The sequence below is a fragment of the Coregonus lavaretus genome (assembly GCF_964263955.1).
Source record: "Coregonus lavaretus genome assembly, chromosome: 33".
Classification (NCBI taxonomy): Eukaryota; Metazoa; Chordata; class Actinopteri; order Salmoniformes; family Salmonidae; genus Coregonus; species Coregonus lavaretus.
The window spans coordinates 36779830-36790149 of NC_140020.1; positions in this window are offsets into that span (position 1 = coordinate 36779830).

A 10320-nucleotide genomic window follows, 5' to 3' on the forward strand; every position below is an offset into this window, starting at 1 on the left:
CTCTAACCTGGAGGGCTCTGTGAAAACTCACATTGTGCCAAACAACAACATAGATGGGATGCTCATCCTGCTGCCCTAACAAAGCATCTCGCATGTGATTGAGGAAAATGAGGAGCTGGTGAGTGTTGTAGGGCCCCAGGTTGGCATGATGGTGGACAACCCCATGATTGCTGATGGCAGCACATAATGTGACATTGCCACCACGCTGCCCAGGAACACCAACAATGGCCCGATGGCCAATCACATTACGGCCTCTCCTTCTCCTTTTGGTGAGATTAAACCCAGCTTCATCCATGTAGATGTATTGATGGGGTCTTTCCATTGCATCCAGTTGAAAAACCCTCTGTAGAAATAGATATCGTTTTGTAAGTGATACGGAAAAAGTGATTTAGGCCACTACAGTAAATCACTACTTAGAGTAATCAACATTGAATGTGTCTGGATATATGCCAACCTGTACATACTGGAATCTTTGCTCTTTGACTCTGTCTGAGTTGCGATCAAAGGGCACTCTTTATAGCTGTTTCATGCGCAGTCTGTTGCGCTTGAGGACACGATCAACAGTAGAGAGGCTGACACTGTTGATACCCTCAAAATTTAAATGGTCCTCAATGATCTTCTGCTGAATTTCGCTCAGTTTAATGGCATTGTTCTCACGGACCATATCAACAATTAGGGTCTCTTGGTGTGGGGAGAACATACCTGTCCTCCCACCCCCATGTGGCAGTCTTTCAATTATACAAAAAGAGAACATGGAGTTACAAAAATATACATGGAATACTAGGCCTACAAACAGTTAGACCAACCCTCCATTACAATACTACAGTACATTGGTACAGTGATGTACTGAAACATATATTTACTTACAGTATACTGTGGTACAGTATATAGTATGTCATACAGTAATTGCTGTCAACATTTACATACTGTACTATAATGTCAAAAAAAGGTAATTACCTGTTCTCTTCTCTAAATCTTCGGATTATGGTGGACACAGTGAATCTACTGATGTTTGGTTGTACCCTTTGTCCAGCCTCCCTCATGCTCATACCATGGACAAGAACATGGTCAATCACAGTAGCTCTGATTTCATTAGATATTACTGTTCTTTGTCTTCGCTGACCACATCGACCACCTCGACCTCCTCTCACACAAACTCTTTCTCTCAGATTTCTATCCATTGTAGGGCCTCACAAACCAGTGCTCTCTGAACTGGCTTACTGTATATGTTCCCTCACATCATTAGCCACAAGTGTGATCAATTTTGAGTTGTTGTGTTCAAGTGGTGACACCTGTGCTCTAATTGTGTTTGACTTTTGTCACCTGTGCTCACCATTATGCAGCACGGGTGCATCACAATGAAAATGTGTTGGCAAGTTATGTCTAAACAGGTGAAAAGTGCTTATGGTATTGCCAAAAGAGTGATTGATTCAATCAGTGGGTTCAGGCAACTGAGCATTTGGTTCAGACAATAGGGTTTAGTGTTTTAGCAATTGAGAAAAACTCTAATTTTACTGCTAGCTAAAGTACGCTGATAAGGATGGCTAGCTGGGGATGATTAGGTGGTCATGACGGTATGAGGGCCATATTGGGAATTTAGCTAGGACACCGGGGTTAACATCCCTACAATAAGTGCCATGGGATCTTTAGTGACCACAGAGTCAGGACACCCGTTTAAAGTCCCATCCGAAAGAAAGCACCCTACACAGGACAATGTCCCCAATCACTGCCCTGGGGAATTGGGATATTTCTTTAGACTAGATGAAAGGATGCCTCCTACTGAGAGAGAGAGAGAGAGAGAGAGAGAGAGAGAGAGAGAGAGAGAGAGAGAGAGAGAGAGAGAGAGAGAGAGAGAGAGAGAGAGAGAGAGAGAGAGAGAGAGAGAGAGAGAGAGAGAGAGAGAGAGAGAGAGAGAGAGAGAGAGAGAGAGAGAGAGAGAGAGAGAGAGAGAGAGAGAGAGAGAGGAGAGAGAGAGAGAGAGAGAGAGAGAGAGAGAGAGAGAGAGTGTGTGTACATGTTGTGCTTTATTTTTCCACGTCAGCCACCCATCTCTTCTTTGTCAGTCTTGATAGGCACGGTGCGTGCACTTCTGGGTGAGGCTGTCCGGGGCAGTGGTGGAGTGCATGGCAGATCTGAAAGAGAGATGTGACAATAAGTATACAGCTCAACAGCATGTTTGTGCATGTCTGTAGGTGTGAATGAGCGAATGTGTATGTGATATAATTCTGAATGACCTGTATCCATCTGGGAATCCTCAAAAGTTTCTCCCTTCACGGCCAGTGTAGGAGGAAATGGTGCACCAGTAAATTAAATATCACAGCACAGGACTGCTGTGACTGCAGCTGAACTGCTGGGGGTGGCAGATCTAAAAGAGAGAGGCACAATTTTCTTAACTGAAAATAATCATACAACTTAACAGAGTGAATGAGTGTAAGGCCTAGATTCAATCAGATCAAGCTTTAACCGGCGATATCCGACACACGCATAGATGATGTTTTTGAGGTGTTGGAGGTATAACTGAGTTGGAGCTGTCACATCGGTGAGCAGCTGCTCTTGATCATTGTCACAAAGCCACACCTGTCTGTCACGCCCTGGCTCTGGGGACTCTAATATGTTGAGCCAGGGTGTGTAAAGTATATGTGTTTTGTTCTAGGTTTCACATTCTAGTATTGTTTGTCTATGTTGGCCAGTGTGGTTCTCAATCAGAGGCAACGTGATTCAGCTGTTGCTTGTTGTCTCTGATTGAGAACCATACTTTAGCAGCCTGTTTCCCCACAGAGTTTGTGGGATCTTGTTTCTAGTCTGTTGTGTTAGACCGTGAACTGTCACGTTATCGTTTTGTTGTTTTTGATCGTGTCTCTAATAAAGAGTATGTTTGCCTGCAACGCTGCGCCTTGGTCCTCATCTCTGTTAGACGATCGTGACACTGTCCTACTCACGTTAGAAGTTCAGAACGTGTAGGCTATATAGAAATAATGACGCTGAAATTCAAAATCATTAAACAAAATAATGAGGATTTCTATCAGCCTTATCGAGGTGTAGATTACATCTCACATTCCAGTGTCAAACTTGAGATTTTAATGCGACTCCGTGCAGCGAATGGCAATGTCCAGGAGCCGCTTGTGGATCTGAAAGCTCTAACACAGTTCCACCTCAGACACTGACAAAACAACCTCTATGTGGATGTCGGCTAAAGCGGATCTGATTGAATAGAGCTCCAAGTGAGGGAGAATATGCGTTTGTCTGTACCTGTATGTGATAATTATCTGTATCATCTGGCGTGGCCAGTGTAGCAGGTGCAGGGGCAGACGACTGGAGTTGTGAGGGCTGTGGTTGAGCTGATAGGGGTGTAAGATCTAAAAGAGAGAGGCACAATTTTCATAGGTGAAAATAATTCTACAACAAAACAGAGTGAGTGTGAGTTTCAGTTTCAGTATACGTGTATGTGATAATTACCTGTACCACATCACACTGCTTCAAGTCTACAAGCCTCTGGAAGTTCCAGAGTGCCACTCTAGGACTGGAACAGCTTGGTGGAAAAATGGTTACCTGTCACTGTTGTGGAAAATAGTCCTTATCCTCGTTAAAAGAACCAAAGTACTTCCAGAGTTTTTGTAGAATTAAGATAGACTTTATTACACAAGCAATAGAGCCGAGCTGGTCTGCAGAGCAACTAACTTTCCAACTCTCAGCTCTCAGTTTATATACAGTTTCATCTTCACCTCTTGACCGTACCATTCAAAAGTATGGACACACCTACTCATTCAAGATCTTTTCTTTATTTTTACTATTTTCTACATTGTAGAATAATAGTGAAGACATAAAAACTAAGAAATAACACAAATGGAATCATGTAGTAACCAAACAATTGTTAAACAACTCAAAATATATTTTATATTTGAGATTCTTCAAATTGCCACCCTTTGCCTTGATGACAGCTTTGCACACTCCTGGCATTCTCTCAACCAGCTTCACCTGTAATGCTTTTCCAACAGTCTTGAAGGTGTTCCCACATATGCTGAGCACTTGTTGGCTGCTTTTCCTTCACTCTGCCGTCCGACTCATCCCAAACAATCTCAATTGGGTTGAGGTCGGGTGATTGTGGAGGCCAGGTCATCTGATGCAGCAGTCCATCACTCACCTTCCTGGTAAAATAGCCCTTACACAGCCTGGAGGTGTGTTGGGTCATTGCCCTGTTGAAAAACAAATGATAGTCCCACTAAGCCCAAACCAGATGGGATGGCGTATCGCTGCAGAATGCTGTGGTAACCATGCTGGTTAACTGTGCCTTGAATTCTAAATAAATCACTGACAGTGTCACCAGCAAATCACCCCCACACCATAACACCTCCTCCTCCATGTTTTACGGTGGGAAATACACTTGTGGAGATCATCAGTTCACCCACACCCCGTCTCACAAAGACACAGTGGTTTCTTTGCAGCAATTCGACCATGAAGGCCTGATTAACATAGTCCCCTCTGAACAGTTGATGTTGAGATGTGTCTGTTACTTGAACTCTGAGAAGCATCTATTTCGGCTGCAATTTCTGAGGCTGGTAACTCTAATGAACTTATCCTCTGCAGCAGAGGTAACTCTGGGTCTTCCATTCCTGTGGCGGTCTTCATGAGAGCCAGTTTCATTATAGCGCTTGATGGTTTTTGCGACTGCACTTGAAGAAACTTCCAAAGTTCTTGAAATGTTCCGTATTGACTGACCTTCATGTCTTAAAGTAATGATGGACTGTTGTTTCTCTTTGCTTATTTGAGCTGTTCTTGCCATAATATGGACTTGGTCTTTTACCAAATAGGGCTATCTTCTGTAGACCTTGTCACAACACAACTGATTGGCTCAAAAGTATTAAGAAGGAAAGAAATTCCACAAATTAACTTTTAAGAAGGCACACCTTTTAATTGAAATGCATTCCAGGTGACTACCTCATGAAACTGGTTGAGAGAATGCCAAGAGTGTGCAAAGCTGTCATCAAGGCAAAGGGTGGCTATTTGAAGAATCTGAAATATAAAATATATTTTGATTTGTTTAACACTTTTTTGGTTACTACATGATTCCATATGTGTTATTTCATAGTTTTGATGTCTTCACTATTATTCTACAATGTAGAAAATAGTAAAAATAAAGAAAAACCCTTGAATGAGTTGGTGTGTCCAAACTTTTGACTGGTACTATATATATATATATATATATATATAATTTTTTTTAAATCCAAGATAAATACTCCAAACATCCTATCCTATCGCTCGGAGGCATCCGCATGGTTATAAACACACCGTTGCCTCGTTTTGTATCATCATTCCAATGATAAAACTGGGGTGGACAAAAATGCAATTTCAGAATGTTGGGGGGACATGTCCCCATCCCCAGTGAAAGTTGCACCCCTGCTGTTATCCATAAGAAAAGTCCACATTAGAATGCAGTTTACTTTAAACCACCTCTGAATTTATCTAAAGAGCACTAGTGCACCTAAAGTTGTTTTCCAATGCTTTGTCGCCATTATATCAGTTCTAGTGTCTTAATATGTTTTATGGAAAAAGCGTGTCTCCATAATGACCAATCTAAATAGCCTACCTACAACTGGTAAAATGTTGTCACGATGTACGCCCGTTCTTGGCGCCGACGAAGATGGCGGCCTCGCGACTAGCTCTTAGGAAACTTTGCAGTATTTTGTTTTTTTATGTATTATTTTTTACATTATTAGCTCAGAAAATGTTTTGCCTCATTACATACAGCCGGGAAAAACGATTGGATATCAAAGCAGCAGTAACTCACCAGCTTTACGACCAGGAATACGACTTTCCCGAAGCAGATCCTTTGTTTGCTCTCCCCAGGGCAACCGAACTGATTCCAGCGGCTGACCCAAAACATCGCTGGCGGAGGAGAGGCACTCGGAGCGGCCTGCTGGTTCGACTTAGGAGGCGCGCACACCACCCACCGCTTCCAAGTATCCTACTCGATAATGTTAAATCTTTGGTTAACAAAGTCAACGAACTGCGGGCAAGGATTTCTTTCAAGAGAGACATCAAGGCCTGTAACATACTCTGTTTCACGGAAACATGGCTCTCTTGGGATATTCTGTCGAAATCGGTCCAGCCAGATGGGTTCTCAGTTCATCTCGCAGACAAGAATAAAATCTCTCCGGGAAGCAGAAGGGCGGAGGTGTGTGTTTCATGATTAACGACTCATGGTTTAATTGTAGTAACATACAGGAACTCGAGTCCTTCTGTTCACATGACCTAGAATATCTCACAATCAAATGCCGACCGTATTATCTCCCAAGACAATTTTATTCAGTTATAGTCACGGCCGTGTATATCCCCCCTCAAGCCGATACCACGACGGCCCTCAAAGAACTTCACTGAAATTTATGCAAACTGGAAACCACATATCCTGAGGCTGCAGTTGTTGTAGCCGGGGATTTTAACAAAGCAAATTTGAGGACTAGGCTGCCAAAGTTCTATCAACATATCGACTGTTGTACTCGCGCTGCTAAAATCCTCGGCCATTGCTATTCAAACTTCCAGGATGGTTATAAGGCCCTCCCCCACCCTCCTTTCGGCAAATCTGACAACGACTCCATTTTGCTTCTCCCTTCCTATAGGCAGAAACTCAAACAGGAAGTACCCGTGCTAAGGACTATTCAACGCAGGTCTGACCAATCGGAATCCACGCTTCAAGATTGTTTTGATCACGCGGACTGGGATATGTTCCGGGTAGCTTCCGAAAATAATTTAGACGAATACACTGAAACAGTGACTGAGTTTATCAGGAAGTGTATAGGTGATGTTGTGCCCACTGTGACTATTAAAACCTACCCTAACCAGAAACCGTGAATAGATGGCAGCATTCGCGCAAATCTAAAAGCGCGAACCACCGCATTGAACCATGGCAAGGTGACTGGAAATATGGCAGAATACAAACAGTGTAGCTACTCACTCCGCAAGGCAATTAAACTGGCAAAACATCAGTATAGAGACAAAGTGGAGTCGCAATTCAACGGCTCAGACACGAGACATATGTGGCAGGGTCTACAGACAATCACGAACTACAAAAAGAAAACCAGCCACGTCGCCGGCACCGACGTCTCGCTTCCAGACAAGCTAAACACCTTCTTCGCTCGCTTTGAGGATAACACAGTGCCACTGATGAGGCCCACTACCAAGGACTGTGGCCTCTCCTTCTCCATGGCCGACGTGATTAAGACATTTAAGCATGTTAACCCCTGCAAGGCTGCCGGCCCAGATGGCATCCCTTGCCGCGTCCTCAGAGCATGCGCAGACCAGCTGGCTGGTGTGTTTATGGACATATTCAATCTCTCCCTTTCCCAGTCTGCTGTCCCACTTGCTTCAAGATGGCCACCATTATTCCTGTACCCAAGAAAGCAAAGGTAACTGAACTAAATGACTATCGCCCTGTAGTACTCACCTCTGTCATCATGAAGTGTTTTGAGAGACTAGTCAAGGATCATATCACCTCTACCTTACCTGTCACCCTTGACCCACTTCAATTTGCTTACCGACCCAATAGATCCACAGACGATGCAATCGCCATCACACGGCACACTGCCCTATCCAATCTGGATAAGAGGAATACCTATGTAAGAATGCTGTTCATTGACTATAGCTCAGCGTTCAAAACCATAGTACCCTCCAAGCTCATCATTAAGCGCGAGGCCCTGGGTCTGAACCCCGCCCTGTGCAACTGGGTCCTGGACTTCCTGACGGGCCGCCCCCAGGTGGTGAAGGTAGGAAACAACATCTCCACTTCGCTGATCCTCAACACTGGGGCCCCACAAGGGTGCGTGCTCATCACCCTCCTGTACTCCCTGTTCACCTATAACTGCGTGGCCCAAGCACGCCTCCAACTCAATCATCAAGTTTGCAGACGACACAACAGTAGTAGGCTTGATTACCAACAATGACGAGACCGCCTACAGGGAGGAGGTGAGGGCCAGGAAAATAACCTCTCACTCAACATCAACAAAACAAAGGAGATGATCGTGGACTTCAGGAAACAGCAGAGGGTGCACCCCCCTATCCACATCGACGGGACTGCAGTGGAGAAGGTGGAAAGCTTCAAGTTCCTTGGCGTACACATCACCGACAAACTGAAATGGACCACGCACAGAGACAGTGTGGTGAAGACGGCGCAACAGAGCCTCTTCAACCTCAGGAGGCTGAAGAAATGTGGCTTAGCACCTAAAACCCTCACAAACTTTTACAGGATGCACAATTGAGAGCATCCTGTCGGGCTGTATCACCGCCTGGTACGGCAACTGCACCGCCCACAACCGCAGGGCTTTCCAGAGGGTGGTGCGGTCTGCCGAACGCATTACCGGGGGCAAACTACCTGCCCTCCAAGACACATACAACACCCAATGTCACAGGAAGGCCAAAAAGATCATCAAGGACATCAACCACCCGAGCCACTGCCTGTTCACCCCGCTATCATCCAGAAGGCGAGGTCAGCACAGGTGCATCAAAGCTGTGATCGAGAGAATGAAAAACAGCTTCTATCTCAAGGCCATCAGACTGTTAAATAGCCATCATTAGCACATTAGAGGCTGCTGCTGCCTATTGAAATCACTGGCCACTTTAAGAAATGGAACACTAGTCACTTGAATAATATTTACATATCTTGCAATACTCATCTCATATGTATATACTGCATTCTATTCTATAATATTCTACTGTATCTTAGTCCATGCCGCTCTGTCATTGCTTGTCCATATATGTATATATTCTTAAATCCCATTCCTTACTAGTTTTGTGTGTATTGGGTAAATGTTGTGAAATTGTTAGATATTACTGCACTGTTGGAGCTAGAAGCACAAGCATTTCGCTACACCCGCTATAACATCTGCTAATCACGTGTATGTGACAAATATAATTTGATTTGATTTGCACAAGGTGCGTCCGTGACAACTGCCTCTGCTGCAGCACTCTCTCAACCAGTGCTCTCAATGCACACACACCCCTCCGGCCCTCCTCCCTACCATTCACTTACTCACTCACTGAGTAATAGCCTGCTCACTGCCTGATAGTCATCAGCAGGTAACATTTAAATATATATTTTTTTTTTTGGGGGGGGGGGGGGGGGGTGAAATGCAATGGCGGCCGCGGTGCAATTTAGAAGTAGCCCAAAAACCCAACATCCCGCGACCAATACATTTTCACCCGTGATATCGTTTTCAAAGTAGCCCAATTTGGCGCGAAAACCGTGAACATGGAAACTCTGGTGCCAGCTCATCAAATAGGCCCAGGGGCAACTATGTGGAACTATTACATGCCTTTGCCTAAAAAATTAAGTTAGCAACCAATTTAGAAAACGCCAACGTGTTTGCTTTTTGCTCATGGCCTATGACGGAATTTTCGATAACACTTTACTTGACACCTAGTGTCATAACATGTTATGACACGGTCATAACCATGTCATAATATGTCATAACAGCTGACATAACTTGTCATAACCTGTCATAATATGGTGATATCAATGTCATGACACATATATTTAGACCTGTTGTGACATATATTGCAATATTTTATGGCTGGTTATGACATCTACATACTTTAATACACATGATATTTGTGCATCTGTACATTTTTCACTCATCATTATTCACGATTCATTCAACGGTTCACCCGATATGGATGAAAAGACCCTCAAATTAAAGCTGACAGTCTGCACTGTAACCTCATAGTCATTGTTTGATTTCAAATCCAAACTTTTGGAGTCTTGCGGCAAAATAAAAAAAATGATTCACTGTCCCAATAATTATGGAGGGCACTGTATGCCTCATCACAATTCTATCTCAGAGATCTATGGACGAACTTGCACTTCATAGTATAGTTTCTGCTCTGACATGCACTGTCAACTCTGGGACCTTACAGTATATAGACATGTGTGTTTCTTTCTAAATCATGTCCAAACATTTGAATTTGCCATTGGTGGACTCCAATCAAGTTGTAGTGATATCTCAAGAATGATCAAAGGAAATTGGATGCACTTGAGCTCAATATGAAGTGTCATAGCAAAGGGGTGTGAATACTTATGTAAATTAAATATTTCTGTATTTCATTTTCTATAAATTTGCAAACACTTCTGTGGTATTGTGTGTAGATGGGTGAGAACAAAATATATTTAATCATTTTTCAATTCAGGGTGAACAAAACAAAATGTGGAAAAAGTCAAGGGGTATAAATACTTTCTGAAGGCACTGTAGATGTTAAGAAGGCTTATCTGTAATTCATCGATAGTAAAATCCATCTACCCTCAGTGTCCTTTTGGATGGAGTGAACCGTGTGCTG